Genomic DNA, 6194 nt, shown 5'->3' on the forward strand with positions numbered 1-6194 from the left:
GGGTACAGTACATTGCTTTGGTGATGCATGCACCATAATCTCAGAAATCACCACCTAGGAACTTATCCATGTAGTAAAACATCACCTATTCCCCAAAAACCTATTAAAATAATTTTAAAAAAGAAAATTCTGATGTAACAAGGAATAAGAATTGGAGGTAAACAGACCAGTGAAGAGATTAGTCCGGCAAGACACGAGGCCTGAACTGGGAGGAATCAATACTCATAGTATCTACTACAGTGACTTCTGTCATGAATTTTCTGGTGATTAATAAGGTTGTCCTTCTGATTAAGGCTTGCCATATGCATGACATTCATAAACATTTTCTCTGCTATAGATTGCTGATGCATAATCAGGCCTGAGGCCTAAGTTAAGGTCTTGATGCATAGATGACACTCAAAGGGCTTCTCTCTACTGCGAATAATCTTGAAGTTTACACAGTTTGAGCTTCAGGTAAAGGTTTTTCCCATAGACACTATATCCCTAGGACTTGTCTCTACTATTGCTTCTTTTATGTTTAGAGCTCCTGATGATTATCCTTGCATATTCACTGCCTTTATAGGACTTTTCCCTACTGTGAATTCCCTGGTGGAGAATAAGAATTGAATTCTATCTAAAATCTTTTAAACACTAGTTATACTTTTAATATATTTCCTTAAGACTAATTATCTGACTACCTAAATATTCAGAGTTCAGTATAATGATAAAATTTTGTAAATTTCTACTCCAGCCTCTCTGGCCTATAGCTGCTCTCCTTTGGGTCATAAGGCTTAAGCTCTTCTAGTGGATATTATTTCAGGAACTCTCCCCCAGGAAGAACTGGCTGTTCAGTGACAGAACTAAAACAGTTTTCTTGGAAGGAAACACATATCACACTATGTCCCACCTAGCACTCTAACTTGCCTTAATACTCAGAAGTTGTTCCAGAGTTGGGGGCCTAGGGAATGACTCTGCTTGTAACATCTCTAGAAATTCTTCTATGACTAACATGTCTTGCTTTGGAATAGAATTCTTGATGTCAGTCTTATCATCTGAAAAAATAAATAGGTACAGGTAGTAATTGACTTTGGCATGCTGAGCCCTCTTAAAACTCATTAGGAAAATTTGCAGGAAAAATTTAGACAGGACCTTCTGAGAACTCAGAAATAGGTTCCCAGGAACATAAGGGGATGGAAATCCTCAGATACAGGAACACATGTATGGAGGCTGAAGATAGAGGCCCAAGTCTGAGACATCCAAGCAGTGTCACCTCCAGAAAACCTTGTAAATTATGCTAAGCCACAGCTAGCTAACCAGTACCCCCACTGTTTGAAAACAAGAAACAGAAAAACACTACATGTTCCTTTCAATATACATTCCTTCAACAAGTATTTGTTGAATGCCTGCTATGTTTCACAGTCTATTTTAGGTTACTGGGGATACAAAGAAAGTCAAATAACATAAGAAGTCTGTCCTTGAAGGGCTCAAGGTCTTGTAGGAGAAACAGGCACATAAACAGGGAATCATAGAGGTATGGAGGAGAAACATGTACCACTATCACAACAGAGCAAGTTAAGGAAGATTTCTGGAATAGGTGATACCTGAATTGAATCTTTTTTTTTTTTTTTTTTTTCAGATGGAGTATTGCACTGTCGCCTGGGCTGGAGTGCAGTGGCATGATCTTGGCTCGCTGCAACCTCCGCTTCCCAGATTCAAGCAATTCTCCTGCCTCAGCCTCCCAAGCAGCTGGGATTACAGGCACCTGCCACCATGGCCGGCTAAATTTTATATTTTTAGTAGAGACGGAGTTTCACCATGTTGGCCAGGCTGGTCTCGAACTCCTTACCTCAGGTGATCTGCCCGCCTCAGCCTCTCAAAGTGCTGGGATTACAGGCATGAGCCACCACGCCTGGTCCTGAATTGAGTCTTAAAGGACAAGCAGGAGTTAATAAGCTAGACCAAAACAACAACAACAAAGATGGATTGTGTGAACCTGTGGATTATATCAGGGAAAAAAGAGAGGGATTGGAGAAGATAATTCTAGCCAGAGAAAAGAATGTAAAGACCAGGAAGAAAGTAAGCATAGGTGGACTAAAAGAAGCTTACAGAAAAGTGTCAACAGGTGAGACACAAGACACAAGCAGAAGACAGTTCATGACCAACTTTATAGATCCTGTAAAAGACTTTGTTGTTTTTCCTGGCAACGCTGAGGAGCCATTGAAGGAGTCTAAACAGCAGAGTGACATGGCCATATTTCTGGGATAGAAAGATCATGCCGACATCCAGTGGGAAGGAGGCAGATGATGAAGCCTGAACTGCAATAATGGCCTTGGAGACACAGAAAAGGAATTCATAAACAGAATTGAAATTAAATGAACAAAATATTTGCTAGCTTCTTCCTATGTGTCAGGCATTACAAGTTTTGCAGAGATTCACTCTTTTACACGTCATAAAAACACTATGAATTAGATATTATCAATATCCTCATATTACAGAGAAGGAGACCGAAATTCAGACAGGTGAAGTAACCTCCCAAAGTTCACACAGTCAATAAATGGCAGAATCCAGTTAATCTGGCTCTAGGGATGATGTTCTTAATCCCTGTTCATTCTTGAGGTAACACTTAGAACCAAGTACCAGGATGAGATCTCTTCTTCCATATAGTGACTGAGCAAGTAATTCCAGACTCTTCCTTCTCCCTCAACATCTAGAAAACTCACTGTTCCTGAAATGCAGTAAACATCTTAAGACCTCCCTGATTTTGTTGATATTGTACCCTCTGCCTGGATTGCCCCTCTCCCTCTGCTTTACCCAGTAAACTCATGCTTCGTAACCCATTTAAAATATCATCTGTTCTCTGTAGTATTTCCTGAAACACATTAGGGACTTTTAAACTTTTTTCCTTTTGCTCATATTGCTGTCTCTGCCTGCTGAATGGGGGATTGAGAAAGAAAACACATTCTTCTGTACCAAAAAACAAAAACTATAAATAGTTACTAGCTATATTAAGATATATGCCAGGTGTGATGGTTAATATTGAGTGTCAACTTGATCGGATTGAAGGATACAAAGTATTGATCCTGGGTGTGTCTGTGAGGGTGTTGCCCAAAGGAGATTAACATTTGAGTCAGTGGGCTGGGGAAGGCAAACCCACCCTTAATCTGGGTGGACATCATCTAATTGGCTGCCAGCAAATATAAAGCAGGCAGAAAAACATGAAAAGGCTAGACTGGCTTAGCCTCCCAGCCTATATCCTTCTCCCGTTCTGCATGCTTCCTGCCCTTGAACATTGAACTCCAAGTTCTTCAGCTTTGAGACTCAGACTGGCTTCCTTGCTCCTCGGCTTGCAGACAGCCTATCATAGGACCTTGTGATCATGTGAATTAATACTACTTAATAACTCCCATGTATATATATATACACACACACACACACACATATATATATATACACACATATATGAGAGTTATATATAAACTCACATATATGTGTGTGTGTGTGTCTCCTACTGGTTCTGTCCCTCTAGAGAACCCTGACTAATATACCAGGACATTTTTTAATTCTCCTAATAGGAAGCTACTCCCACTAAGCATATAGATTACTTACAAAAGGAAGAATATGAGCCTGACATTGAACATTTTAGTTGTAATTATAAGTGTTATTAAACAATGAAATAATATTTATAACACTCTGAGGGGTAAAAAACTGGATTTTGGAATTTTATACCTAATCAAAAATTATAAAAGAATTCTCTGTATTACTCTATGATATTTTGAAAAATATTGATTACTAAAATTGATACGGGAAGAAGTTTTTTTAAAAAAACATATAGACAAATTATCATGGAAACCGTTGGAAAAGCTGTCTAAGAACAACCCAGCTACCATCACCAAATGGTGTTAGGGCAAATAATTATATTGTCTGGTATTACCCAAAATTACAAGAACAGATGTGTTATTTAAATTAAAATAGAAACTATAGACCAATCTTACATGAAGAAGAAACCACAGCATGTCTGGGACATAGCTATCATGCTACTCTCTGAGTTTCATTCCAGAATCTGGGTAAGGGGTATAGCTAATGAAGGAGAGAGATGCTGATAGTGAGACCAACCCTTCAGGAAGTAACCCAACAAAGCCTGTATGTCTTCCTTAATTCCCACTCATCACAAGTGGTTGAGCCTATCATTAACCGGGACAACCTTTTACAAAGATATTGGATAAAACATAAGACAAAATCTTTAAAAGATCCATATCATTTGGTCAAATAATTCCATTTCTAAAAATCAATACTAATATTTGTGGTGATGGTTGCACAATTCTGTAAATATACTAATAATCACTGAATTACACATTTAAAATGGGTGAATTTTATGGTTTATAAATAAGCTTTTGGAAAATCTATGCTAAGAAAATAATCTAAAATCCAGAGAAAACTTTAAGTACCACGATGTTTACTGCAGTGCAACTGCAAAGCAAAAAGTTGAAACTCCTAAGTCACTGAAGTCTATTCAATCAAACATTGTCTGAATATCTACTTATTGTCAGGTTGACACTGGGGTTGCAGATATGAATCAGACCTAGACTCTGATTCCAGAGGAATTCCCACACAGGTAGGAAGTCAACAAAGACACAGAACAAATCAATGCAGAGAGAGAGGGGGGATTATGTAGAGAAGGGCCAGGGAAGTGTTTCCTGAGGACACGCTGAGCACATGGGGCTGAAGCTTACTTCCCCCTCCAGACTACATTGCCTCATAAAAAGATGAGAATCATACAACCACCACCCAAAGAGAAAATGAGACATTTTCCTCTAAAGGAGAGGAGATATCAGGCACAACCACAGCCACCCACACTCACAGGCTCAGCTGGAGCAGGAATAGTAGAGGCACCACCTAAGTATCCTTCCAAATGACCTGGGAAGTCCCAGCCACTTTCCTCCATTAGGGTACTTCTAGTTCTTCTCTACGTCACCTCAGAGGTTTGTTAACCTCAGTAGATTTTATTCTTCTAGTTCCTTTTCTGGGTACAGGTAGAACAGAGTAGAAAGAACAGAGGAAATACATCTGAATGCAACAGGCACTTCTGACAGCCCCTCTAGTCAATGGTTTCAGATTCCTATCAGCAAGTTGCTCAAGGTCTGATGTGGGAGGAAGACATAAGACAAGGTGCCAGTAGTACAGTGTGATAAATTCTGAGAGAGAAGATGTGGGAGCCCAGAAGAGGGAACAAGATCCAGTGTGGGGGTTTAAAAAGGCCTCCCAGAAGTGATGACATTTGAGCTCAATTTTCAAAGTGACAAATGGTTAGCCAGCTAAAGAGTTGAAGGTCAAGGTTATTGCAGTTGCATTTGAAATACCTTCTAGAAGAACTGGAATTAATCTTTAATTTTAAAAATGGTTAAATACACCATGCTATACCCATACTCTCGAATTTATATGCCACTGCATCTCCAGTACCTAGCACCACACCTGATATACTATAGGCACTCAATAAACATTTGTTGAATTAATAAATTAATCCAGATGGAGCAGCAAATATCACAGAAAAGGAGCTAATATCCATATTATTCAAAGTTCTTCTACAACTCAAAAATAAAACTATAAACAGCAATAATAATAGCTACATCTCATCCTCACAATAATCCAATAGGGTAGGTTCTACGACTGTCCCATTTTACATATGAGAGATCTGGAGATAAGTGAACCAAATAGCTAAGGTGTGTTGGTGACTTGGTGACTTGGGTGAGTCTGACTCCAAAGTGCATGCTTTTAGTCTACTATATTTTACTGCCAACCCACCCCCAAAATGGGCAAAAAGTAGACTACTCAGAAGAGAAATAGACAAATGATAAAGAGACATATGAAAAGACACCCAATCTCATTAATAATGAAAGAAAAGCAAATCAAAGCAACACTGATATACCATTTTTAGTGCCTATAAGATTAACAAATATTTTAAAAATTGAAAATAACAAATGGTATTGGTGAGTTTGTGAGAAAACAGATACACATTTACTCTTATACACCACTAGGTGGAGAGGGGTGTATAACACATATATAGGGCAAATTGGCAGTATCAAAAATTTTAAATGTCTATTACCTTTAGACCCAGGAATTATTTTATTTTAGGATGTCACCCTCTAAAAAAATGCTCTCACAAACGCCAAAAGATGTTTATTGCAACATTAATCACAATGGAGGGGGGAAAATCCTTG

The sequence above is a fragment of the Chlorocebus sabaeus genome, chromosome X (genome assembly GCF_047675955.1).
Source record: "Chlorocebus sabaeus isolate Y175 chromosome X, mChlSab1.0.hap1, whole genome shotgun sequence".
Taxonomy (NCBI): Eukaryota; Metazoa; Chordata; class Mammalia; order Primates; family Cercopithecidae; genus Chlorocebus; species Chlorocebus sabaeus.